The following is a 14744-nucleotide window of genomic DNA, read 5'->3' as shown; positions in this document are numbered from 1 at the left end:
CTAAGAAAGAAGTGGCTTGATCTTAATTACAAATGGAAAATGAGGTTGAAGGAGACAGGTATTCCAAGCATACGCTCCCACATCTGCAGCTACAGAGCCCTCCCTGCCTGCAGCCCCCGGCTGGCACTCGGCTCTGCCCACTGGTGACCAGGCACAGGGAGGGCAGGAGTTGGGTAGGGTGTCACCGGGGACGTGTGGTCAGAGCATCCCTGGGGCCGTGGAGGTCTCAAGCTGCCTGCCAGGAGCCAAGCTACAGCCCTTACAAAGCTTGGCAGGGCACAGTCCCTCACCTCTGCCCCCTCTGCAGACCCTGCTGGCTGGCCCTCCTTCAGTGCACTTTTTTGGGTGTCAGAACTAAAAGAAGAGGAAGGCGCAGCTCAGCGCAGTTACCCAAATCACATAACTGTGCTGTGACGACCAATAAAACTATTAGCTTCTGGCATCAAGCCAAGAATCCATTAATGACAGACCGGTATCTCTCCAGGAATGTAAAATGTTTTACTAAATAAACATTAAAAGCAGGAAGCATTCAACTTCTGTCACTAAGTAAAACTCCATTGTGATTCTGTCCCAGGGAGGAATAGCCAGGAGGTGAGCAAGAAAACTTTGTTTCACTGATAAAAAAACTACTTAGTACCAGGAGGAGCTGGTGAGATGTGTTTTATAGTGCCTTACAAAGTGTGATGAATGAAGCTCGATGCTTTCATGGGATCAACATGCTGATTATATAGAAGGGAAAGGCAGGCAGCAGTCTGTGCAGGCAGAAGGCTCCATCATCCAGGATGATGCCCAGAAATCAGCTCACCAAATCTTGCAACTTTTTCTGGCTATACAAGCAGAACTGAGCATGAATGAAAGTAGAAAGTTTGCTAAAAGTCCATTAGGCTGTTTTTTCTTTTTTTTGTGTGGGTTTTTTTTTTTTTTTCATTGGAGGATCACATGTGCTTGTAATGTTACACATGGGAAACAGAATGAAAAAAATATACAACTTAACATTCCCTTCCCTCAGCACATGAAATCAAATACCGGATGGCCTGTATCAAGGTCCTCCCAGTGCTAGAGTGCGAGATCTCCATTTGAGGACAGAAATGACTGTTCTTTCAGCCAGCTGTCCACTCTGGACCCCAAAGAAGGTCCATGCCAAAGGCATCACTGTGCTCTTATTTGAAGTTTTCCGGTGAAAGAGACTGGAAATTGGAAATATGGAGTTTTCAACAGTTCACAAGGAGGCAACTTACCGCCACATACCTGAAGCACAAAAGGAATCCATCTCCTGGAATTCATAAGGAAAAGAGAAAGCATGGTTAGATGGCTACTTCCTACAGGTTATGCAATTGGAAGGATTATGGTGTATGGCAGGTGGAACGCAGGGTAGATATTAATAGGGCCAAGAGGAGACTTAAACGGTGGGCAGCTAAAGAGAAAAATACACAGCAAGAAATTTTAAAGACTATCAGTGGCAACACACTTGCAAGAAAACCTGTGGCTCTTCTAAACTCACGCGGAGCCAAAGTCATCGCAGGGAAGTCAAAAAATATGTATATGTTGTCAGCTACAGCACTGCGTAGAGATAAGAGAGCTCCAAGTGTGTTGTGATGGCCCATGCAAGCTAATAGCACCCTTCTTGGAAAAAGAGTAGGATTTCCCACACCAGTTGAAGTCTGTGGTGGCAATACCAGGTGTAGTCTCAGTGCTGGCCAGGGGACACCCAGCTTCAGGAGTCCCACCAAGTGCTTCGTACCCTGTGCAGCCCTGTCTGCATAGAGCCTGCGGAGCAGAGTTTCTCTTGCCCTGCAGCCTGGGACACAAGCTGTCTGTCTGACAGCTGGTGCCCCAGATGTATGCAGCCTCTTCCATCCAGGTCTGCCGCAGAGAAAGGACGTCTTTGGTAAGCTCAGAGCCCCAAACTCTTAAATTCTCAGTTGAGATCTGAAACTACTCCTGCAGCCTTGACAAAGTCCTCTAAATCATCTTTTTACACCAAGTGATAGTGTCTTGGTCTTCCCATGCAAACCTGAAATTAGAGACTGCATAGAAAATGATCTGAGGTTGAAGCAGGTGGATGTGGTCTCACCAGCAGGCTGTGTATGAAAGCCACCTGCAGCACACTTCCACCCAGCCTCCAAAGCCAGCCCAAGAGCCTGTCTGAGGAATGTACTCAAGACACAAGAAGGCAGAAGGAGCTACTCTGCTAAGGGGGAATGCAGACTGCCATCCCCAAAGGCAGCTTGCTGCTGCCAGGAGCAAGGGGAGGAGCTGCTGCTGAGCACAGGTTGAGAGGCAGTGGCTTGGGTGGCTATTTGCAAGGGGACAGGGAGGAAAAGACCCAGAGGGGGAGCAGCGCATAGTCTAGATCAAGTCCTGTGGCTATTGAGATGGGACCATCCAGAGCTAGAGAGCGCTACAAGGTGCAGATCACTTTGGTGCTCTTTAGGCTAGGGGCAGAGGTTAGCTGAATGCTGACATTCAGTGCTTGAAATTTTGCTCCCCCATTTGCTATCTGCTGGCTTTTACACAGGATGCTCATCTGCACAGACATGTACCCGTTGGCTTGACTACAGCTACATCTATGAGGGAAGAGCACAGTTTAGAGCCAGGTCCTCAGCTGCAGTAAATCAAGCAGCTGTGGACTCAGGCCAACAGAGACCATGCATGAGATCTCCCAGTTTCTCCTCTCAAACTGTTACACTAAACTAAACATAAGATTCAGTAGCTCCCTATCTTTACCTTGTTTTTGCATCTGACATTTTGTCCGACTTCGCATGCCAGGGTAAATACAAGAAAGACGATCACACCGAAATCGCATCCAAATTGTGAATGACTCTCCCGCTCAGACAACTACCTCTGTAAGGAAATACAGGGATAGTTTTCACCTCTCACTGTTTTAAGAAAGCAGAAGCATAATCCATGTGGTCTTGCACAGACATCATCCCTGGAGGAAGATCTTTATAACTCTATGCCCCAGCATGTGGGATCTAAGAGCCAGCCCTGCAGGTACAAGGGACTTTGGGCAGCCCTGCCCAGGGACCATCTCTCTTGAAGCTCAGCAGTGAAGAGGTGTGCTACCCCAGCTGCCCGCATGGGACTACCTGATGCTGGGATGGATAAGCCAAGACCCAGCAGTCCCCCTCTCTCTGGGGCTTCTGCAGGACACCACTGTTCCCTGTGTCACTTCCAGCCACCTGAAGGCTGCTGCCACTTGTTTGGTAATTTTTGCAGGGCTCGGTGGGCTCTGTGAGGTTGGGAGGAGGTGCATTGCTGCTGCCCTTTCCATGAGCGCACCGGCGTGGAAGGGGTTGTTATACAGCTTGTTCCAGCAACACGGAAGGATCCCCTGGCACCAGGGGCACCCTCCCCTGGTCAGGCAAACCAAATAGCAAGGTGCTTTGCATATGTACACACGGGTGTCGAGTAGCCTTTGCAGCATTGGAGGTCTCATACCTGGGAACTGGAGAGGAGCCGTGAGTGCTCCGGCACACCGCGACCTGGGAACGAACACAACCACCCCGTGAGGGCAGCCTGCCACCTGCTGTGCCCAGGAGGGCACCCCACACCCCAGCACATTCCTCCGGGACTGGTTAAACTGGCTTTTATGCTCTTTTGAGAGCTCCTCAGGTGTGTTACATGAAAAACACCACCTCTATATGAGGCTCACAGCCAGGATCAGACCCCTTGGCTCAGAGTCCTTCTGGACCCCTCCTTCAGTGAGGAAAAGGTTGCAGATGAAAAAGATCCTGCTTTTTTTCCCCCAACAGCTTACAAATGGTACAGAAGCATGTATTGGCCTGGACTTCCTAACTCCATGGAAATAACTCCTGCGTACAGCCCATCTAATAAACAGATGAGCAATGGCTGTGGCATCCGAAGGTAACCAGCGGCTTGCTGCTCTGCAGCACTCAGGGAAAGCTCTTTGGTTTTCACATCTGGGCCAAACTTACATTTGTGTGACCTTTCAAAATCAGGGGAACTTTCTGTGAAATACACAGGCAGCCAAATATTTAGGTCTTCAGAGTTACTGTGGGCCATTATTTACTTCTCACAAACACACAGCACAAGTCTGGCTTGCATGTCAACTCTTCACGTTAATGTACTTTGTCCATCATTAAAGAGCAATACTGCCTTCCTCCAAAAGCATAGTCAGAGCCCATTTTTGGTAGGAATAGATATCCAGCTCCATCATCCTAGGCTATTGACCAAGGCTTTCCTATAGCATCTACTTGCCCTAATTCCAGATAGTCCTTTCCCTATAAAAGCAGCTCTTCTCCCTGTCACCACACCACTGAGCACTATTCCACCACAATATGGGTTGCAGAAATCAAAGCTTGTGTTTCTTAATTGGGTCAATAACAGCACATTTTCTCCACGCACCACACTTACTTCCCCACCTGGGGCAGGTGACCTGCCCCCCCCCCCCCCCCTGCAGTGGGCCATAGGAAGACTTGTCACCGATTGAGCCTCACACAGACCTTCAGACAGGACTTGTCCTCTGGGCTTCACCACAGCCCCATGTTTCACCTCCTGGGAACCCTTCTCCAGGTGAAAGGTTTCATGCTTGGTGCTAAAAGGTTAAAATTGTTTAAGATCACTTAACTTCATTAACTCCAAGGAACAATTCCAACACCAGTTGTTGCTGGCTGATTTTGTGGATGCCCAGTTTAAGGGAGCATGACACACAAAGTGCCCTGAGCATCAGAGCTGCTAAGAATCAAGTATTTTTTAAAGTGTATTTCAAGCTGGGGACACAGAAGCAGAAGACCCTAGAATCACTTTTGTGCCTGGCCTCAGTTACTCAGGGTTGTGCATAGCTGCAAGCACTCAGAGTTAACCCTTAGTTGTGTAGTAGCCTTTGGACAGCTTCCAGCAGCCATTTTATTCCCAGGGTTACTTCACTGCCAGGTGAGGACAGATGCTTACTCCACACTTTCCAACCAAGACTGCTCTTCCTCATCAGTTGCTTTCCTCACTTCCAAGCAGATGCTGTTTGCAGAGCTCAGACCTGCTTTGTTCTTCTGGCACATGAGCCATCATCTTCACACGGAGCACGTGCCGCCTCAAAAGAGTGATGCACTTGCCTCCTTCCAGCTTCTTCTCACCCCAAATGGGCAGCAGAGATCTCTGTAGGGTCAGGGGACTGGGAAGGGCTGGGAAACGGACACAGCAATGAGCTCTCTGAACTCCTGCTGCCGGAGCAAGAGCTTCTTGCAGTGACTAGACATACTGGAGAACCATCACTGCCTCCACCAGCTACCCCAGGGCCCCCATGGAGAGCCCATAGGCACTGCCCAGGGGCACACCTGAACCAAACCCAAAGCAGAGTGTTCATTACACTTAATGACAAAAGCTGTGCCTTTTCTACTCACTCGGTGTTTCTGACCAGCACCATCCCTCACACACCACTGAGCACCATCACCGCTTTTGTGTTCTGATTTGATCACAAATATCCAGAACTGGGGCTGCGCTGCTGAGCCACTGCTGCTCACTTAAGTGACATGATAACCTCTCTCCTCCCAGCACAAATAACAGCAAATCCAAAGCATGAGAACTCTGCAATTTCCTTTCTACCTGTTCTCTTTTACGTTTTCTTTGAATATTAATTTAATTTAAAAATTTAATCTATTAATTAAATTAATTTACATTAATAAAATTAACATTTTAAAATCTACTGGGTTTGCTGCCTGTGGAACCCAAGCTTTTTCATAGTTGTGCACAAAGGGGACAGGAATGTAACCACATTTAATCTGTTGCAAATTGCAACCTGTAATGACAGAAAACATGTTGCAATTTCCACACTCTCCATGCAGGACAAAGCCTGTCTTTGTTTTGCTGTTTTCAGTCCTTTTTGCAGTGTGAAAAACCTTTTAGAAATATTCAGTATAATTATAGCATTTGCCACATGAAGATACATCACAGGCTATCTGCAAGAGGGAAATACCAAGCTGCTCCAGAGGTTTCTGCCACTGGAGTCACCTATGCCTTCCCTCAGGTCACGTACATATTTCTCTGTTTCCCACAGCCTTCTAGAAGGAATCTCTTTGAATCTGTGAAAACAAGGGATGGGTTGCACCGTGCAAGTTGCGTCAGGTTGGGTCAAGCAGGAGCCATCAGCGTGCTCAGGAAAAGCCAGTGTGGCTGAGCGTGGTGCCTGGGTTTGTTGTTCAGGCACGCCAGGAAGGTGTGCTCAAGACAGTCCCTGCTCCCAGGGCCACCGCCGATTCCTGGGGAGCTCCACGGTGCACCAGGGACCAGCACATGCACCTGCACCCAGTTCCTGCAGTGCTGAGACTGCTGGGTCTCAGAGCATCCCAGCTGCCCCAGCAGCTCCTGATGCAGAGGGGAACAGTCGCTGATTTTGCAGGAAAAAATAAAAAACAAAACCACGCTGGGATGAGGAGGGTTACTAAGTGGCTGAGTTTTTAATGAAATGAAAATGCTCACTTTGTTTATGAAAAATAACTTCAAGTCTTTAGGGCTTTGTCTTTTCTTATTTTGCTTGGCGTTCAATATTGAAAAAACAGAGAAGGCAGACACAAAAAGTCACAGAAAGTGGTATTTTACCTCCATCCTCACAAAAGCTTCTTTAATATCGACAGTGAAATTTTTTCAGTTATGTTTTTCCCACAGAAAAATCCCTTTTATTCTTCTTAGCAAGCTGTCTTTTCCAGTGCAAGGGAAGAGCTTTGCATCATAAAAATTTTAGCCATTTTTACGTAAAAATGAGAAAGCAAAAAAGGCATTTGGGAAAACACATGTTTTGCACAGCAGTGACAGCCTCCACCTTCACTATCAGCATTTTGCCAGGCTAGTTTTGGGTGGTGGGGTGAATTGAACTAGCAGGATTTCAAGGGCACAGTGCTCCTGAAGAAAATGCAATTTTTGTAGCTATGAGAGTGCTGAGAGACTTGGGATCTGGGAGTAGGAAGGGGTGACTAACATGGAAAAAGCCACAACTGGGAAAAGGAGAGGCAGGAGGAACGAGTAGATGCCATCATCTCTGAGGGAGCTGAGGGACTGTGCCCTGAGAAACCACAACATCCAGACCAGTAAGTGGCTGTACAAGGTCTTGAAAGTAAAACACAAAAGGAACAGAGTCTGCAAAAGAAAAAGCAGAGGGAAGGGTGTGAGAGGGGAGCGTTGTTAGCCTGAAGAAAGGAGAGGGATGGTTATTTACTAGCTGTGCTTGGCTGGGACAGAGCAGAGCAGCATCAGAGCCCGGACGGGTGCAAGGGAGCAGAGCGGGTGATCAGCAGGCAGGGAACGGCAGTGTTGAAAAGGATGGATCACTCCAGAGCAATGGTTTATACTTGCTTCATTATTTAAAAGTAGGCTGAGGCAGGTAATTATTCATGAGTCTGACCACGAGGTATTTAGCAGTTGAACCACAGAAGAAACTGCACGCACAGCCCACCTCTGCCTGGCAGGAGGCATAAGTTGATGATAAATACAGCTTAAGTCACTTACACCTCACCTGTCCATGGGCCTGTTTTCCTTGAGGAATAGGTCTGCTGCATACAGCTTGGCTCCCACCAGCTTAGGGATGCTGTGAAATGATGCCCCCACCTTGTGAGGCCATACAGGCACCAGGCAGAACTGCAGCCCCTCCACCCTAAGACACCCATCGCTCCCATCCGGCTGCTCACTGCGGTGTCCCAGTGAGGCTGAGCAAGATGTGGGCTGAGGGTGGGAGCTGCACCCTGAGGGATCCCCAGAGCCCACGAGTCAGGGGCTGGTGCCTGGAAAAAGTGCTGTGCCCTGAGACAGCTTGGGCTTCGTTTCCACTGAGGGTGGGAAAGCAGAAGGCATAGTCGTGCCAGCCCATAGTCACAGAAGTGCAAAGTGGTCCAGCCTGTCAGCATGTGTTGGCTTATCAACATGTGCTTGGGGGTGCAGAGCTCAGTGATAGCTTTTTTTTCAGTTGTACTTTGCCTGTTGTGACAACAGGAGGATTAATTTTGAACAGCACTATGAAACCAGTGAGATAGATCTAAGTATCAGCTGATACTCGACACCAGGAATTACCTGTCTTTTTTGTCTTCTCACTGTTCTGGTAGAAGCCTACCAGAATGCAGGACACATGTTTTCCAACTCAATAGCATGTATCCAGCTGGAGAAATGTGTTTCCCTGAATTATGGCCATATGCCATATAACCCACTTCAACATATCATATCATGTTCCATCTGCACAGAATTTGACAGTGCATAAAACAATCTGCTTTGAATTTGAATACATATACTTCCTCGCACAAAACAAAACCCTCTCCCTAGGCTAAGAGTCTAAATACCCTGGAGTTTCTCGTGAAGCATGCGCCACAAGCAGTAAAGACCAGAGACAAAGCTGCAGGGAGGAGGCATTAGCGCTGGGCTGTGCCATCTGAAACAAATTCCACCTTTGCACTGAGCAGCTTGTTCTGGTGGGTGCTGAGAGTGGACAGAGCAGAACCCAGAGAATGTTTTTATCACATTATCATTCTGCAGTTGCTAGTATATGAAGCACTAGGACTACCAAGCTGTACAAAGCATGATATGTATGAGTACATCGTTTGGGCTTTCTCTAAGCTGCTCTAGCCCTTCCACAACTGTAACACTGAAATACTTAAAAGGCAGCTTAGCAATTTCTAATAGTATGGTGGCACTCAGATGTACAGAAAAATTCAGAAAGTTTTCATGAATGAGAAGACAGCTTCTCCTCACACAGGCTAACCACAATAACAAGTCAATTGGGCAACACAGAGTGGTTTTTTGTTGTTTTTCAAGAAAATGTGAATGCTTTCAAATTGTTTGCCACACTTCTAATGGCCCCAGGGTGATCCCATGTGCCTCACCTGCTCAGGCATTCATCCTCTCCTAAGGGGGCCCATTCCTCTTTAGAAAGAACTGTGAAGTCAGAAATACTCGAGAAGTCATTAAATGATGAACACTTCTTCATTTCCTCTTCCTCTCTCAAAGCCTTTCAGCCAGACTTGCTGTAGCTGTTTTACGTTTGATAGCTCTGCTGCCTGTTTTGTCAGTGATTAATTTGTTTGCATTGCCTCCCAGTAGTCCAGCCTTTGGCAGAGGTACATCCCAGGTTAAATAGGTTTTTAGACTCTAGTCTAAAAGAACAAAAAGTAAGAGCAGCTGCATGATAGAGAAGGGTCAGTACAACTTCAGCACTGTTAATGAAAAGAGTTTGATTGTAGGGTATTGACAAAAAGGGACAGGAGTATGTTTTACAGAATTCCAGTTCTGGATGACTGTAGTAATTTATTTCACTCTAAAATAACAGAACAAAGTAACTAACATTTGGGAGCCTGTGGCATACTGGATACTGATCTTCGCTAGTCAAAGACATATGTGAAGGGGTTGGTTAGCAAGTACACTGCATTCAGTTCACAGCTGTGCCGAGGGTCTGCAGAAACATCTAAGAACCACTTCTCCTTGGGTCTGCAGGGTTTCTGGTTCAAGATGGACCTGAGCTTTCCATTGCTTTTATCTGGCTGGTCACAGTAAGGTCCAAAACTCCTCTCCAGAGATGCTCGTCCGAACCAGTATGAATGGTAAATGACAAACAAAACAGCAATGCCAGATTAAAACTTTTGAGGACACAAACCCCAGTCTCTGAAAAGTATTTGCGAGCCAGCTGCAGGACACAGCAGCACTGGCTGAAGAATATCTGCTGGGAAGTAGAGATAGCTGGGTTTAGGCAGATTGAGGTCTGGGACTTTTTTAGCCAGTATCGGCATCAACAGCAGATCGTGCCTGGTGAATTCGCAGAAGCCCTTCAAAACAGCACATTGTTGTCATGCCATGAGCCATTGTCTGGTTTATGATGGCAACAAGAGACTCTCATCCAGTGCAGGACTCCACTGGAGTGGGAGCAAACAAAGGGTCTCTCTCATACGGCAGCATTCAGCTGGCTGTATTAAACAGAATGCCTTATATAAAGTTATGGGAGACATTTATTCCACTCTGCTCAGTACTAATGACATCCCAGCAGGAGCACTGTTCAGTTTAGGTGCCACAATAGGCATCGCAATAAATCCCCCTTTTCCCATTTTAAGAGCAAAATTCAGGCCTGTATTTCTCAAGGGAGTTAATTGCAAATGAATGCGTAACAGTTTTTAGGAGTACCATGGCATCCAATTCTCCTCGGTCTCAGGCCGTTTATGATGAAAAGACCTCAGGCACTGTGGGACTGCAGAGAGTGGTCATGCACTGAGCCCCTGCGAGCTCCACTCCTTCCTCTCCTGATGGCAAGGGACCGAGCAAGGTCCATCCTGCTAGGCATCTCTGAAAATATTTCTTGGAGCATAGAGAGGAAAAAGGCAAAGGACTGCTGGTCTGTGGACCATGAGCTGCCCAGTCATGTCCAGGTATATTTAGGTCCCAGGCCCCGTCAGTCAGTCTGTAGTCAGCAGACACCAATGGTCCAGAAGACATCAGAAAATGATGTGCAAGAGCATGATCCCTAACACTGGAAACAGAATTTTACGTGAGCCCTCATCGGTCCAAAGCACTATGCAGTATTTCTGACATCTAATATCCCAGTTATTATATTCTAGAATATCCTGGGCAACAGCATCATTTATTACTCCATATTCAGAATTCATTCCACTATAAAGCCCAGATTCTTTCTTGCAGAATCATTATCTAGTCAGATTTGTATATTATGCTTGAGGCTATCTATCCTTAAGTGTAATGTTTTGCGCTTATTGCTATTACAGTTCAGTGCACTAATGTCAGACTGCCTCTTTTATGTAGCAAGACTATTTGGAAACCCATTTTCTTAAGTGCTTGAGTTACATTTCACTCTTATCAAAGAAGAACATTAGACTAGTTGGATATGATTTGTTCTGGATAAATTCACATTGGATGTTTTAATCATATTATCATTCTGCAGTTGCTAGTATATGAAGAGCTTGGATTTTCTGCAGTATTTCTCAGAGTACTTGAGATATCTGAGACAGGTTGGCTGATGTGTAATTCTTGGTGCCTTAGTTCTGTGTGTTCGTCAATACATTTGTTATTATTTCAGAAACCACTGTGGTTAGTTCTTTAATTATATCAAAGCAAACATCCCCAGGACTTCCCACTCTGAGTACATGTACTTTATTCAAATGTTCCTTCACTTCTTTTCTGTGGCCTGGATTTCGATTCCTTTGCTAGCTCTGAGTGTGTTCAGCCTCTTGTATCAGGTGTCCCCTACTCGCATAGAAGGTGTTTCACACTTCAGCCTGCTCTGTTGTTTGGCCTTTGGTCACCATCCCCATGGAGTGATAAACCTTTTCCTTCTTTTCTTCTTGTTTCTTCTTCTGGTCCCTTTTGTGTTCTTTATACTCCAGCCCTTCTCTTTTACTTCTCCTAGCACAGTGTCTTAGATCACCTTTTGTATGATGGGTTTTTGCTGTCAGATAATCAAGAAGCTCACGATTCAGACTCCTTGATTTCTTCCAATGCTGTCCTCCTTGCCAGTGGTATAGCTTCCTACCAGACCTTTAAATAAGGAGTTCCTCCAAACTGCCTGTTTCCTTAAGCTCCTTTCTCCTTTTGGCTCCTCCCTGCAGAACCTTCCCTATCAATTCCCCAACCTGAGGAAATCTGCCTTACAGGAGTCATTTTGTCTTGCTCTCCTCCACTCAAGCCTTCTTTTCCACAGACACATGAGCTCCAATTGCCTTCTAGCAAGTTTCTCTTCATTAGTCATATCTATCATAGCTTATCTGGCCACATCTCCTGTAACTGCCTCCACTCTTTGAAAGAAAAAGTTGTCCCAACACATTCCAAAAACTTGAGGAGGTCGGTGCTGTGCTGTTGGGTTTTGGGTTGTGGGTTGTTTGTTGGGGTTTTTTTTGGTCCTTACAGCAGATAAGTGGTTAAATAAAAAATCCTTAATTATTACTACCTCATATCCTCAGAACACTCCCAGTAGTTGCTAAAAAAAAGGTGACATCGACCTCCTCCTCTTTAAGTAATCTTTAGTAGAGCTTTACAGTTCGTCTCTATTTTATCTCCAACAGCTCTGTCTCTCCCCTCTTTCTGGCCTTCTACACATTCCTAATATACCAGATAATACTCTTCCCTTTTTTCCTGCCTGTCCTTCCTACACAAATAATACTCTCTCTGCTAATATTGAAGTGCTGCAATTTATTCCACTGAGCCTATGTGATGCTGATTAAACTGTAGCCTTTGTTGTGTCCCAAGACTTCTAGTTCTTCCTGTTTATTCTCCATACTCTTAGCATTAGTGTAAAGACATCTCAGATGTTTGGCAGTTTGCCCTTACGTTATCCCTTTTGTTCTTCTATGGCCCTTCTGCAATTTCCCACTTCCACTGCAGAAATGAGTTGTCAACCAGACCTCCAGTTTTCTTATTCACCTGAGGTCCTTCCTGCCCACCCAGTTGGAAACTGGTGTCCTAGGAGTCTTCTCACTCATTCTTCTCCAGTAATAAAATTCTCACATTCTGAAAACCAACATTTTTTCACTGATTAAACAATGCTCTATAGGATGGAGATTCTCCTAAGGGTCTTCCTAAAATATAGCGCAGAAAGTTGTTAGTAGAAAAGTGGTCTTATGGGATAAGAGTCCCCAGTGTGATTTCAGACTTCTCGGTTCCAGAGAGAGGGTTGACAGCCCTCACAGTTTATAAACAAATGCCAGTTTTGTCAAAATGCTAGCGCATGGGGAAATACAAGGTCCCATACTCTGCATCAGACTGACATACAAAATTATCTCTGGTTAAAACCTTGGGAGAACCCTTTCTAATTCCCAGCAGTACCATACACTAAATTTTAACATATATTAACCAAGACAGTGGTACTTTTCAAGGCTGCAGTCATCGAGGAATAGGAAGATGACGAGCAAAGCACAGATAATATGTGGATTCTCCTCCCTCACAATTATGAACAGCTGGAACATCCTCAGTTTACAACGGGTCTGACACTGCAAAGAAACAAGAACAAATATTTGGAAATCTAATCATATAATATAGCTGAACGCTGACAAGAGGACGCTGCTCTAAGGGAGTATAGTCCTTTATAGCCCATGGCTGCTATGTGAGAGAACAAATTACATGCTATTGAAATCTGGTGTCCTGCTGCCCAACCTCTGAATGATTGACAAGGGTGAAGTTCAGTCACTCAACTTCCTCGAAGCTTCAGATGTGCTTCTGAAGCAAAGATTAAGAGGTTATGAAGAAAGAGGTTTCATATAATGTGATCAACTCTGTCCCTCAGCTAACATTTGAGGTTAAACACTGAGGTGTTAAAAATAAACATGCTTATTTTATACATTTCTGTAAACAGACCAAACTCTCATCTACATGGAGATAATGAAGAGGAAGCCTGGATCTACTCTTCATGGGGGATTTCCAGCATTTTCCCCTGAACACCATTTTCAAAAATACACCCGTCCCATAAATCAATGTAAGAGGGAGTCTGTGGTCCAAAAAGAAGCAGTACTGACAAAGCAAGGGGTTAAGCCCCGTGCTAATTTTTTCATTTGCATTCTCAGAACTTAATTGTTCTGATACATATCTATGCTTCAAAGATGAGCCAGTGGTGTTCTTGTGTTTGAGCAACACAGCCAGTGCGATGGATGAATCGTGTAACATCTGCTGATACATATCACACCATCAGCCAGAGCTACTCCAGCTGTCTTCTGTCCGCTGGTGTCTATTCCCACTAATTCATAGATTCTGCTCCCTCTTCTGGCCAGCAACATAATAAAAGAAATCATCTCCCCTTTTTAAATATGATTTTGAGCATGGGGAGTTGAGAAATGGAAAAGAAAATTTGTATTACTTTGGCAGGACAAAGAGATCCAAGCTGTGCATCCACTGAATTTCCATATTTGGATTTCTCTGTAACAAAGGCTTGCAGTATTTGTGGTAAAAGCTGAGAAAATAATTACTACTGGGTTTTGTTCAGGTTAGCTCTTGGGAGGGGGGTGGGAGAGAGAAAGGGAGGTCCAAGGAAGGAAAGACCATCGCTCAGCTTTGATGTATCTTTTCACTTCTTCTTGGCACCACACTGCTCCTTCTCCATTTTGTGCAAAATAATATTGCAGACCTAAAAAAGGAAATGAGCAGAGATTCCATCTTTACGAATAGCAGACTTGCCAAAATGGGCTCAGATAATGTTATATTAGCTATAGCATCCAGAGTACATGCTCAGAAAGGCCAGTGTTTCCTCTCTTTTACTAAGTAAAATCCAAAAGGTTTGCCTCCAAAGCAAATACTGCAAATTCTGACTATTTTGCCTTCATTTGGGTCCTCTCACTTCCCTTGGAGGTTAACAAGCAGAGACCAGACACTTGGGACAAAGGGCTTTCAAACCTTTTTTGGCCATCAAAGATGTCACCAAAAATCCAGCTAATGTAGGACGAGGTACCCACTGTTCTACACTGTACATCCGAGACAGAAAAACCTTCACTGTTTCCTCTTTGAGAACAGATTTCTTAGGCCTCTCACAGTTGAACTTTGTCTGGTGAAGCTCCCCAAAGCCAAGCCCGAGGCGGAGCAGAAAGGACAGCTCAGGGCAGTACAGCTTGCTACCACACGTGCGATGCACGGGCTTGCAACAGAAGCCATACTGGTTTTTACACAGAAAGGAAATTGCATTGAAAATCTCAGTGTACGGTTTTAGCCAAGGCATTGTGTGTACACATGATAATTCATTCGCTCCCTAGACAGCAGAATAAAGAGATGATTCATTCAGCCTTCGCTGTCTGTGAATTTTGTGACATTTCAGATTTGTACGTGTTCATTTC

This window comes from Falco biarmicus, chromosome 3, assembly GCF_023638135.1.
Source record: "Falco biarmicus isolate bFalBia1 chromosome 3, bFalBia1.pri, whole genome shotgun sequence".
Classification (NCBI taxonomy): domain Eukaryota; kingdom Metazoa; phylum Chordata; class Aves; order Falconiformes; family Falconidae; genus Falco; species Falco biarmicus.
Note: the sequence above shows the minus strand (reverse complement) of the source record.